The sequence below is a fragment of the Cavia porcellus genome, unplaced genomic scaffold, assembly GCF_034190915.1.
Source record: "Cavia porcellus strain 051 isolate PalLab524CR breed Dunkin Hartley unplaced genomic scaffold, mCavPor4.1 scaffold_9, whole genome shotgun sequence".
NCBI lineage: Eukaryota > Metazoa > Chordata > Mammalia > Rodentia > Caviidae > Cavia > Cavia porcellus.
In genome coordinates this window covers 7,077,876-7,091,021 of record NW_026947492.1, presented here as the reverse complement: position 1 = coordinate 7,091,021, position 13,146 = coordinate 7,077,876, and the positions used below count along the sequence as shown (strand labels likewise).

At 38.0% G+C, this 13,146-nt stretch overlaps 2 protein-coding genes across 5 annotated transcripts in view; one reads left to right on the top strand and one right to left on the bottom strand.

Moving 5' to 3' along the window:
- Positions 1-12,176, bottom strand: part of LOC100733520 (NXPE family member 2) — a 66,388-nt gene extending 54,212 nt beyond the window's left edge. For 2 of the 4 annotated variants that reach the window (XM_013155660.3, XM_063255796.1), the window contains exon 1: positions 11,925-12,176. The gene's annotated coding sequence lies outside the window, so the exon portion shown is untranslated. Of the gene's footprint in view, positions 1-8,128; positions 8,188-11,924 lie in introns of those variants that run through there. The other 2 variants (XM_063255795.1, XM_013155658.2) reach the window with 1 other exon arrangement.
- LOC100731209 (NXPE family member 4) overlaps positions 3,348-13,146 on the top strand; it is a 37,150-nt gene continuing 27,351 nt past the window's right edge. Inside the window, exons 1-2 of the mRNA XM_063255799.1 lie at positions 3,348-3,497; positions 7,594-7,694. The gene's annotated coding sequence lies outside the window, so the exon portion shown is untranslated. The remainder of the gene's footprint in view (positions 3,498-7,593; positions 7,695-13,146) is intronic.

Sequence of the window (13,146 nt, the reverse complement as noted above, 5' to 3'; positions counted from 1 at the left end):
GTGATTGTTCTGCCTCAGCCTTTTGGGTACTGAAATTATACGCCTGACCCAGCACACCTGATTTGAAAACTCTTCATTTTTAGTTCTGATATATTGAATACTGACTATATAAACACAACTTTCTCAAAGCACAACTACCAATGGTATAAAACCAATGTTCATAGCAATTTTAAATTTAAGTCAAACTCAGGATGACATCTTTTTTTTTTTTTTTTTTTTTTTTTGTCTTTTTCGTTTTTACCGATACCGGGGATCGAACTCACGACTGCCTGCTTACAAGGCAGGCGCTTATGCCGCTGAGCTAAATCTCCAGCCCCAGGATGACATCTTTATTAATATATCATCAGGATATGATAGGTTTATAATGGTAGCACTGTAATTAGGAAACTTGTTGGGGGAAATCTGCATTTCAACTCATTTATCATATAACTGCATGAGAAAATACGTCAAGATGAACAAGGCTTAACAAAATGTACCCTGCACACACATTGTTTTCTGTATTTGGCTGAGGTCACAGCATTATTATGAAGAAGACAGGAAGAGATTAGCAAAGGCAGTTTGTGCATCAACAATGAAGTGCAGGTTACATTTTGTTTGGCGACAAGAATATAACATACTACATGATGCGATGGATTTCAAGGCATACAAAATTGCGTGTTTGTCACTTTAATGAATTTGCACTTTCATGGAGCTCCTTCCTTTCAGTGTTTTCAGAGCAGACTAACAGGGAGAAAGGCGGAAAATGACGTGTTGCCCAGAATGCTTTTAATCTGCCATATTGAGGTATAATTTCTGAACAGTAAAAGTCACCATTTCTGCCATGTAGTTCAATGAATTTTAACAGTAGCATAACCCACTACACCCAAGCTACAGAACAGTACCGCCGTCTACTCCCTAATCAGTCCTTGCCTCTACGTCAGGCTCTAGCAGCCCTTAAATCTCTTTACTGTTACTATTGTTATAGCTTTGTCTTTTCTAGCATGTCACGAAGCATTTTAGCCTGTGTCTGTATTTTATTTGGGTGTCTGATTTTTTCCTTCTGAGTAGTATTCCATTGTATGACTGTATCCCAGCTTGTTTACTCAGTGTATGGACATTTTGATTATTTTTCAATTTGGGGCAGCGGTGGGTAGAAACTATAAGTATACACTTACTTATTTTATGCAAACAGTTTTCTTTTCTCTAGGATGGTGTAGGTCTATTTTAATGCTATAAAGAACCTGTCAAACTGTTTCACAACGTGCACCATTTTAGCAGCCTACCAGCAAGATATGAGTTGACCTGACCAACGTGTGATGAGGTTTCACCATGATTTTAACCTTCACTTCCCTACTGCAGATGATAGGGAACACATTTTGATGTGCTTGTTTACCATCTGTATATTGTTTGCTGGAATGTTCAAACTGTTACACGATTTTCTTATTATTGAATCTGTGAATACGAATACACATGCATACATACATAATTTTTAAACTTTTTTCAGGAAACAAGCCCTTTATCATACCTGTAATTTACAAATATTTTCTCCCAACCTGTGGCTGGAAGAAAAAATATCTTAATAGTGGTACGTATTAAAAAACAAGCTTTTAGGCTGAGGCAGGAGAATTGCTCTGAGTTTAAGGCTAGCCTGGGCTACAGAGTGAGACTCTGCCTCAATAACAAAACAAAACACCAGGTTTTCATTTGATAAAGTCTAATTTATTAACTTTTTCTCTTTTAAATTGTGTTAATAGTGATATATCAAAGAAAATTTTGCATAATTCAATATCACAAAGATTTTCTTCCATTTATTTTTAAAATTTTGCACTTAGATTTATGATTCATTTTTAGTTCATTTTTGTACATGTGTAAATATGGATTACGTTTCAGTTCTTTGTATATGGATATTCAAAGATTCCAGCATCATTAGGTTTTATTTTAGTTTTTTATTTTATGCAAAAAAGTAAAACAAAATTTCATAACATGATAATAGAGGGACAACAATAGTTAATATAATGCATATTGTTATCTTTAAAGTTGTTACTCAGATTACAAGACATGGGCATAAAAAATTCTCCAATCGATATTAGCACAACCTTTCTCTTCTATGAACTATGAGATACTACCAGCGTAACTAATTGGCATTTTTTCTCCTTTTTCCCATCCTTTCTTTCTCCTTTTTTCCATCCCAGTTCCTTTTTCCTTTTGAACAATTTCTTTCCATTTCAGTGTCTATTGTGCACTTGGTACCTTATTTACTCTTTTTTAAATATGAAATTTCTCAAGTTGTGTTTTGAAAACATTTAAAAATAATTTTGAGCACTTTTAATAAAAAAGAGAATTGAAATACTAGACCTTATTTACATTTTCAGTTTCTCACACCAGGGAGACACTATGGTATTTACACGTGTCTCATTTCATTTAAGAGTAAGGTCTCAAGTTGTGTTTACCTATAGGAAGTTTCAGGGTTATCCTTTATGACTAAGAAGTACTCCATTGTATAAAAATATCACATCACTTTTATTTATTCATTGGCTGATGGGCATTTGGGTTATTTCCAAGATTTAGCTATTAAAACTGTGTTCTTGGCACGTTTTTGCCCAAGAATCAAGCAAAGAGTGGGGAGATATGGATTGGCCACTGTAAATATGGGCACACATATATCACTGCAGTACGATGTTTTTAATTCTTTTGGGAAGATACTCAGAAGAAGAATAGCTGGGTCGAATGGGACTTCTAATCCTTGCTTTTTGAGGAATCTCCACACTGATTTCCACAATGATTGTACCAGTCTGCATGCCCACCAAGAGTGGAAAAGTGTTCCATTTTCCTGGCAGGCCTACCAGAAATTGTTATTGGTTTATTTCTTGATGATAGTCATTCTGGAGTGAGATGAAATCTCAGTATTGTTTTAATCTACATCTTTCAAATGACCCATAATATTGAACATTTTTCATATATTTATTTGACATTTGTGTTCTTTCATCTGAGAAGTATTTATCTCAGAACAGCATCATTTCTTGAAAAAAATAAAAATGTTTTACATTTGCATCAAACATCTATCACGCATACACTGCACGTCAGTATCTGTGAGGCCTATTCTTTTCTCTAGATTTGTGCCTAACTTTTCAGTAACAGCATATTGTCCTGACTACTGTAGATTTATAGGAAGTCTACAAGGCTTTGAAGAACAGTTCCTTGGATGGCCTTGGCCAATCCATATCTCCCTACCTCTTGTTTGATTCTTGGGCAAAACGTACCAAGAATGCAACAGCCTGTGACGAGAAGAAAATGTCTGGGACGAGCTTACAGCATTTTAATTCCTCCCAGAATCAATGTTTGCATTCAGTGATCCATGTGGCATGTAGAGAATAGAGCTCAGAAAAGAGTCTTCCTGGGAGAAAGTGTCCTTCAGCTGCCAGGTGTCATATTACCTGCACAGGGAAAGGTCAGGCAGCTTCCCTGAAGGTTGGGGCCAGCCTTCCTGGATAGCTCTTCTTCTTCAGGCTAATGCTATGGTGAGTACACTGAATTATTTTCAAGTGTTAAATAAAGTTTTCAGTGCTAGGATAAACACCACTTTTTTAGGACATATTATCTATTTTATAAGCTCCTGGATTCAATTTGCTGACATTTTGCTGAGGATGTTTGCCTCTATGTTAATTCTGGTTTGGAATTGGAATTTTCTTTTCTTTCTTTTTTTTTTTTTTTGTACCAGGAATCAAACTCAGGACCTTGCGTTTGCCAGGCAGGCACTTATACTGCTGAGCTGTCCCTGGCAGGATATTTTTCTATAGATGAACTGCAAGATGACCCTGCCTCTTCTATTTTCTAGAAAAAAATTGCAGGATCAGTATTACTCATTCCTTAAAAGTCTAGCAGAATTTGCAAATGAAACTACATATTCCTGGAGAGGTTTAGGGTGGTGGTATTTTCCTAGAGGAGACCGAGTTTTGACTGAATACAATTTCTTTCACAGATATAGAATTCATTAGCTAATCCTCTTTTGTTGAGTGAACATTAATAGTTTGTGTCTCTCAAGGAACACATCTTTTTTTCTGTCATAAATGTAAAATTATTGTAATATTCCCTTATTAATATGCTTTAATAATATGTAATACAGTATATATAACAACACATCATTTTCATATTGAAATGTATTCTCTCTTGTTCTCTCTCTCTCTCCCTCTCTCTGACACGGGATCTTGCCATGTAGCTCAGGCTGGCCTTGAGCTCACTATGTACCCAGATTGGCCTTGAACTCCAGGTGATCCTCTTGCCTCAGTCTCCCAAATTCTGAGATTATAGGAGTGTGCTATTTTCTCTTCTTACCCTGGCAAATAATAATGATATTTACAAAGAATCAAGTTTTGGTTTCATTCATTTTCTTCATTGTGTTTCTGTTTCTCATTTCATTTACTATTCTTACTTAATGTTTTTTCCCATGCTTAGAGGCTAAGTTACTGTACTTTTTCTAGTTTGTAAAGGTGAAAAATGAGTAAGTGACTTTCGGTATCTTTTCCTCTGATAAAAGAATTACTGTAATGAATTCTCCTCCAAGCCCTTGCATCACACATACTTTGACATGTGCTTTCCCCTTCAAGCCATTAAAAATATTTTCTATGCTGGACATGGTTGTGCATGCTGTAATCCTAGGAGGCTAAGACAAGAGGATCTCTACAAATTTGAGGCCAACCTGGAATACAGGGAGTTTAAACCCAGTCTGAACTACATAGCAAGACCTCATCCCAAAACAACAACAACAAAAAAACTAACTTCTTTGTGACTTCCTGTTTGTCCAGAGTTATTTAGAACTGCACGATCTATTTTCAAAGTATTTGTACATTTTTCAAATATCTTTTTATGACATGTGGTATTATTCCTCATCTCTTCAATATTTGTGCATTTTTTCTGTTTTTGTTTCATCAGGATATTTTCACTGACTTATCTACACATTCACTACTTGCCTTTTCATCTTTGTTAAGCCCACTGATCAAAAGCATACTTCGTGTCAGCAACTCTCTGATAATCTCAACAACTGGGTTATCTCTGCTTCTACTAAATGCCTGTGTTTTTTGCCATGCATTATGGTGGAGTTTTGGTCTTATTTTGTGTGACCCATAATTTTAAAATTTATGGTCAGACATGCAGTTTATAACACATAAAACTAACAAAAACAGCACTTACGTAAGGAAATGTGTATGCATCTTCTCCTAAGCCACTGGTGGGAGAGAAAAGTGGACCTGTTCTAGTCATTAAGCTGGTTTTTAATATTTGTTGCTATACAAGAATTGGAGGGACATTATAGATCTAAACCAATACAAGATGGTACAATGCTGCATTTGGCCACAGGTAACTGAAAGCAAAACCATGAAAAAGTGGCGACCACTGGCAGATAATCTATTTACGCCCAAACTCAGACAGCATTTAGGGTGGAGGCAAGCAAATCAGTTTGGAAATGTTCAGTGTACCTCCTCTTCCTGCTAATGAAATATAGCTTTCAAGGCTGCCTGGAGAGTTGCCCTCTAATTTACTAGTGCAAATTGTGTGCCTAGTTTAGGAAAGCTAGAATCTAAAAACGAAGCAAGACAAGTCCAGACTTAGCAACAGAGAATGCAATACATGATAAGAGCAGCGAAGGGTAAATGTTTTTAAAGCTGCTTTGTTGGGTCAGAACAACATATAAGAAGAAAGCCATTTACTGCCTCCATTGTAAGACTGTCAAATTTGCAAGTAAAATAAAAGAACCATAAAACTGGCTGGTAACACTCCTGCTCCTGGGAACAGTCCTTTACGGGTTGACAGTTCTTTCCTTGTAAGCCCATAATGTTGGTTTACACTTCCGTTTGCAACTCTAAGTCTTAGATTGTTAAATTTAGGAGTGCTTTTACACTTTAAAATCCTTTTCTCCAAACACTTGTATAAGTTTAAAGTTATAGAACAATCACTTCTCACAAAACTTTTCTGGAGAATGTATTCATTGAGCTGGTGAAAAGATTAAAGGCGCTGAAGCCAGTCACGAGGTCTGCAGCAGCTCAGCCTCTCAGACCCCACTGGAGGTTGCAAATTCACCCCTCACAGTCATCTTTTTGTTTTTGCTCTAGACTTTGAAAAATACTAAAAATTCTAATTTCCTACAATCCTCGGGATTTCCAGTTTTAATTGAGAAAGTGAATAATTACCACCACCACTGGGTTTGCCATACTACACAGAGTGGGCTGCAGAAGATGGAATCAGGCATTCCGGGACCCTGGGATGATATCGCCCTACCAGCACCTAGGCCGGAGCACAGTGATTCCTGACCCCGCTCTCTCTTCTCCTTCATATTTAGTCAGTGATTCAGTGCAGTCTCTATTCCAACCTTAGCTTCCATCTCTTCCTTTCCAGTCTAACTTCAAGAATGATTCCACACTTTATTATCTTTTGATGACTATGAGGATCATATATATTATTATCAATATAGATACCATACATTGAGCGGCACTATGTTAAATATTTATATGTGTTTTGCAATAAATGTCATCATGACTCTCATTTATAGCAGAGAAAAATGAGACACAAAAAACTCACACTTGTTCAAGACCCCACATCCTGCCCACAGCAGACTGAGGCTAGGTATTGTGCTCAAACCCTGCACATCACAATCTGTAGAGTTGTAAGCTCAGATACAGAGAGTCTTTGTGCCTTGAGCCTTTCCAAAGGGGGCAGAAAGAGGCAGGATGCTGTTCTAGATGCTCATCTTCTAAAACATTGAGTCATAAATAAATTCACCTATTAATTCAACCGAGGTCCCCAAAACCCTGTCTAATCCTTCGCTTCAATCTGTCTATCTCTCACCCACCTGGAGTCTTACTGGTGAGCACTGTTTCAGTGAACTCTAGGCAGTAAACAAAAGGAAAATCTGAAATATTGACATAAATGGTGGGAAAAGTTAGTAACTAACAGTTGGGTGACAAATCCTTTTGCAATCCAATTGAGTTCCATGTCCCACTTCAATCTTAGATGCAGAAAATGTTGGCTTGTGTCTCAATGCCTCACTGCAAAACTTTTATATATGAATATAATCTATATTATATTCATATATAATTATTAATCAATTACAATACTATATTTATAATGCTATATTATCTATATAATATATAATGTATGTCATTGTGTATTATACAATGTATGATGTTGTATATTATACAATATATAACCTATATAATTATGTAATGCTATACTTATAACATATTCATAATATATAATATAATTATATAATTAATTTATATAGTAATACATCAATTATATTTTAATTATATTTTATAATTATATAATTAATCTGTATTTAGTATATACTTACATGACATAATTGCATATATATTATACATGCTATATTACATATGTATGATATATCATCTATAATAGATCATAATATATAATCTATTATATAATCTATTAGACATTACTTGTAAATCTAATAGATGATAATATATAATGAATTATAATATCTAATATGATAATATACAATATTTTGAGTTACAATGTAATATAAAAATATTATAATTATCATACATATAATCCCACAAATCTTATATAGTTTGTTCTTATATTTTCCTTTTGTTTTCATTGTAGATAACTACGGTTATGCTTTGTATCTAGATGTCCTGCAAAGCCTCATGTAGTCACGGAGTGGGGCCAGCTAATCATGGACTGAAACCTCTACAAACTGTGAGGTAAATAAATCTTTTCTTCCTTAACTTTGGATGTAAGTTATTTTGTCTCAGCAATGAGAGAAAAATAACCAAAACAACTACTATTGGTCTGACTTCAATAGTACTGGATACCCTCTAGATCTGGTGGACCCTAATTCAAATAAATATTTCATCTCTGTATTTTGTTTTTATTTTTTTCTTTGCACTTTTAGCATTTCCATCTAGATGTCTCACTAAAAAACTATCTAGTTCTTTTAAGCTACTTCAGTCTCTCTGCTAAAATTTTCCATCCATTCATATTTTCCAGTTTAAAAATGCCATAGTTATGCTTAAATCTCTAATAATTCCAACAAAAAGGCCATCTTTGGGTCTTCTCTGCATGACTTATAATTTTTGAATCTCTCTTAGACATTTAGTTTAAACAAATAAGAGGTTTTGAAGGAAATGTTACTTACCCCCCAAATGCCATGCTCCTCATTCCATCGAGTTGCTGATGTGCACAGTTACAGTAATTTAACCTCTGACTGAGCTGCATTTGACTTTGTTATACTTTTACCTTGAATCAGTTAATCACTTACTTCAAATATTTTAAGGGTAGTGCCAGGGCTTCCCCCAGTAGAACACAGATCTGAGCTTAAGACTCTTACATCCTTCCATACTAATTTAGGGATCAGCTACCAGCTATACAAATCATGCTGGTAGCTTTTAAGGATCTCTGGGGGCTTCTAGTCACTCTCCCCCAAATCACTACACTTTGATGGATTCCTCTGCACCCCCAGCCTTTGGGGGACTGCTCAGCGCTCATGAGCAAGGCAGTGAGATGTGCACTGGAGGGCTTGTGCACTCCTGGAACTTGAGGACAGGAGTCTGAAGTGTGGCAGAAGGCGGTGACAGTCCTCTCATTACTCAGCTGTCTGAAGTACTCAGGAGAGATCTCTCTCAATTATTCCTCATTCCCCACGGTTGGCAGCCACCACAATAAGCCTGTGTGGGCTTAGGTTGCTTCAGAGCAACTAGGTACAACTCTACTATCCTGTGTTCAGCTTTAGCAAGCCACTTCCTTTCACTTGAAAGAACCCTGTGTTTCTTGAAAGGAATCTCCCAAGTCTCCAATGCAATGGTAATAGCAGAGGTAGGAGACCAGACTTTCTCCTGATAGTAGAAAAAATGCATTCAGTTTTGCTGTGTTAAGTAAAATGTTGGCATAATTCAGCACAGAAAACTAACTACGGTGCCACATGCCATAACTCCTAACCCGTACAACCAGAAGAAAATTCAACTTCTATTTTATATTTATTAAACTGAAGTTTTAACTAGATAACTCTTGAATTTAAAAAATCAGTACAGAGACAATTCCAATTAACAAGTCAGCATCAATAGAGAACCGAAAAAGCAATAGAATGCATGTGAGCTTTTTTCTGACATCAAATATGTGTCAGTTTTCCATACATCAATTATCCAACTCTCTAAAACCAATTGTATAACAAGTTAATTCAACTGACACTAACAATGAGGAGTTAGTACAGATCATCCCCACCATATTTAATGCTCAGTGTGTCCAGACTGCCCACACCCTCCCTAGTTGGAGTTCCATGGCGCCACCTTTCTGACTGGTCTACTATAAGCTAAGATATTGTGCTGCCCTCCTGAGCTTGATAATTCTCTAGAACAACCCGAACTCAGAATGTAAATTTCTTATTGACAGGTTTCATGGAAGGCTTTGAGTCAAAAGCTTTGCATGGGTGTAGCTCAGCTATAAAAACAATCTCCTACTTTAAATTTTTTTCTTTAGTCCCTAATTGAACCTTATGTTTCACCCAGGGCTCAAAGGTTGGCTCTGATAATCTCCAAACAGTCCTGACTTGCCTGGTTTTTCTAGTAAAGACAAAAAGAAAATCAAATGGAGAGCCAAAGGCTGTATGCAGTATCAAAGTAAGAAAAAAAAAAAAAAAAAAAGAGGGGCTCAAAACACGCAAACTGAAGCAGCCACAGGTACCCTAGCTAAGGTTGCTTCCAGGAAATTTGGAGCAGATGACTTGCCTGGTTTTTGAATTCAGATTTCCCCAAGTGTTAAAGAAAGTGTTTTCAGTTAAAATGTCAACATGCGAGATACATTTCAATAGGACTACTGCTACCAGTTATCAGAAAAAATTGGGGTTTTTACTGAGTTAATTTTAATACACACAGATTCATGGCTAGACTATTACACAAACATATATATAAAACAATTGCTTTAAACCAGAAAGCACTTGTAGATACATTGCCCAGGAATTTCTCAGGGAGGCCAAGATAGAATCATTCTTACGTGAATCAGAACATATTTTCTTTAATACTCTGGCTTTTCTGAGTACTTTACTTCCTTCTTGCTAGTTAAAATCACAGAGTTAAGCCAGTAAGAGCCAGAATGGGGGAGGAGAAAGAAAGAAAGCAATGCAGACCCTCAGGAGGGAGGGGGCTTGAGATCACACACAATAGCCACTGTGGACCCAAAGCAAAGAGGAAACTTCCAGAAAGAATACAGGAAAATCCACGAGGCTTTGCACCCCAACCCAAAGTAAGGTTCAACTTCATTCCAGATTGTTTTTTTTTTTTTTTAAAGTAAGAGCCAAGATCTTTGTAAATCAACAACCAATGGGGCCAAGTCACTGGTGCCTTATTATCAAATACCCAATTAGTTCCAAGTACCAGATCCCAACTATTTAAATTAGTTCCACCTAGAAAATCCAAGGGAAGGAGTGGGGAAAAGAATGAATTGCAGAATCCATGGAAGATGGGCTGGTGTTCCTGACTCTAAACTCTCCTGTGTATTGTTTCCAACACTGCCTGTGCTTACTTAAATTGAGCCGTCCACTGAGTCCTGCAGGAAGACCTATCTACTCCCACATTGAGCCCCAGAAATCTGTAACTGGCTGGCATGAATTTTTAGCTGCTGTTTCCAACACTAAAATAAAACGCAAATTTATTTTAAGAAAGAAACACAGGCAGCAGACAGCCTGGGAAAGGACAGAAAGTTGGCTAATTTCACACACACGGAACTGCACAAGAGAATTTTATTTTTATGAACTTAAAAGGTATGTCATTAACTATTCATGGAATTTTTAGAAAGTAGGAATAAATGTCTCTGGGCAGGGTGGAGCTCAGTTTTTTGTATGGTCTTATTTCGTTTGTTTATGCATCCTGCTTCCTTCTTTTCAAAGTGTGGTGACTTGCCTCTGTCATTAACTACTTACTTTAAAAAAAAAAAAAAGTTTCTTTATATTTTATTAGTACACATTTGCCATATACAATAGTCCCATTTATCGTGGGGAGTTGGTACATATTCATAACACATTTTAATTGTCTTTACTTCCCCTTCCCTTCTCTCCTCCATCTCTTGGTCCCCTTCCCATTTGCAAAAGATCCGTTTTCTCCTCTCTCATCCTCCAAAGTGTAGCTGCCTGCTCGTTTCCCAGCCAGTGGCTACTTGAAAGGCCTGTTAGCTCCCTGCCTCACTTACACACCTGGAGTCCCGAGTTGGACTACGTGAGTTCAAATCCATCTCAGTAGCTTGTTCTGACCTGACTGTTTGACCTGAGCAAGCAGCCTACTGCTTTAAAGTCCTGTTAGTGCCAAGCCTCAAAACTGCACCAAATATTTAGACTGACAGTAAAATAAGAGAAAATTGTAGACCCATTCACCTTAGGAACCTCAGTAGGAAAATTCTAAGTGAAACATTATCTAAGGTCAGAAGGGACCCTCAGAAGGATTAAAAGGTCTGAGCTCTTTTTAGAGGATGGGAAATCCAGTCTCTGTATGGCTAAGATCAGCAAGCAGTTTTCAGCAGATTTGTGGTTTGAAACTGACAGTCTAAGATTTTGGCACCTCCCTCTCTGTAGGTAACAATGACCCACCTAGTACAGGGTGCCTGCCTGCCAAATTTACCTATAAAGTTCACAAGACCATACCCCTAGTGTTACAGGCACACTATTCAATCAGTCAAGTGTTAACCCTCAAGGGGGTGAAGCCGGGACCCCTAAACCATAACACAGGACCACCACCCAGATTCAGTGGTATCTCAGCTCTGAGTACCCCTCTCTTCCCCAGAGTGGCTTTGTACAGCTTCCTGCAGTGCCCATAATAAAAGGCTTTCACTTTGCACTGGTCTTCTCTGATTTCCGTTCTTTCCACAAGACAGCCCAGAAAGTATGAGTCTGGGGATCTCCTGGACCCAGACCCCAGGCCCACCAGATATAACATAAATTGGGGACTCACCTGAGATGGAAACAACACCATCCAAGACCACCTGCCCAATATATCCAGCCTAAAGGAAAGTGAAGTGGGAGGAGAGTCTTCCGGCTGGGCTTCCAACTGGGAGCTGGGAATCCTGAGAGAATTGAGTGCAGCCTTCTTCTTCAAGGGCGGGACTTGAACTTTGCCCTCCTATAACCTAGTGATGGATCCAGTAAAGTTCCCAAACACCTATGCTAAGAGGAGATCTTTCAGACCCAGTTCCAGTCAGTGTCCTCAGTGAGAAGGGAGGAATGATAGGAATCCCAGCATGCCCCAGAGACCTTTCTGTCTGCACGTTTGAGGACAACATTTCCTTCAGACTGTTTCTAACCTGACTTTCACATGGGGACATATTATTTTTAGGGCAGGGTTTCCATGTCTACTTGCCCCTTTTGTCAGGCCACCATTAGGCTTCACAGCTCCTTGGTTTGCTCAGAACAATTTTCTCCCTTTGATTTGTCACCTATTTTGCCATATTCCAGCAATCCCAGATATTTTGTCTCAGTTAGGACATTAAAGGCTTTCTGAGTTCTAGAGAAGGCAGTGTCAGGAGACCCCTTTGACTTGCCTCAGGTGTTAGAGATTTGATAAATTTGTTTCCTCTTGGAATATTGGGTTATGGCCCGTAAGAACCATTTGAGAATTATGTGTTTTTGAAAACTGATAGCAGCAGTGTTATTTGGAATACAAGAAAAACTATTTCAGTCCCAGCCCTGGCAGAAATAAAGGGAATTTCCTCTGCTATAGGCTTCAGTGGAGCTAAGTCATGAAACAGGTAGGATCTGGTTTCCTGGGTCCAGGTTCATCCAGTCAGTGGCCACTGGCAGATGCCAGTGAGGGAGCAATTTGTTCAGGAATGCTTGGCAAAGGGCTGCCTCCGTTGGCCACTTGGAAGACAGGCTTCAGCTTAAAAAATTTAGTCTCTTCTTCTTTTTTTGCCTATTCTCACCCTGCTACAGTGGAGTTAATCTTCAGCTACTCTACTGCACTCTCCTCTGGAAAGTCTTCTCCAACCATGGAAAAATTTAGACCTCCAGTTCCTTAAGGTGAAGTCTTTGATCTTTTATTAGACTGACTGCTAGGAATCCAGGATTCATACAGGGCCAGGGGTCAAGGTGAAAGAATTACCTGGGGACAGGGGAGCCAAGGCCCTGTTTCCCCTTCCTCTGAGACAAGCCCCATAGCTCTTGGTAGGGTGCTGCCC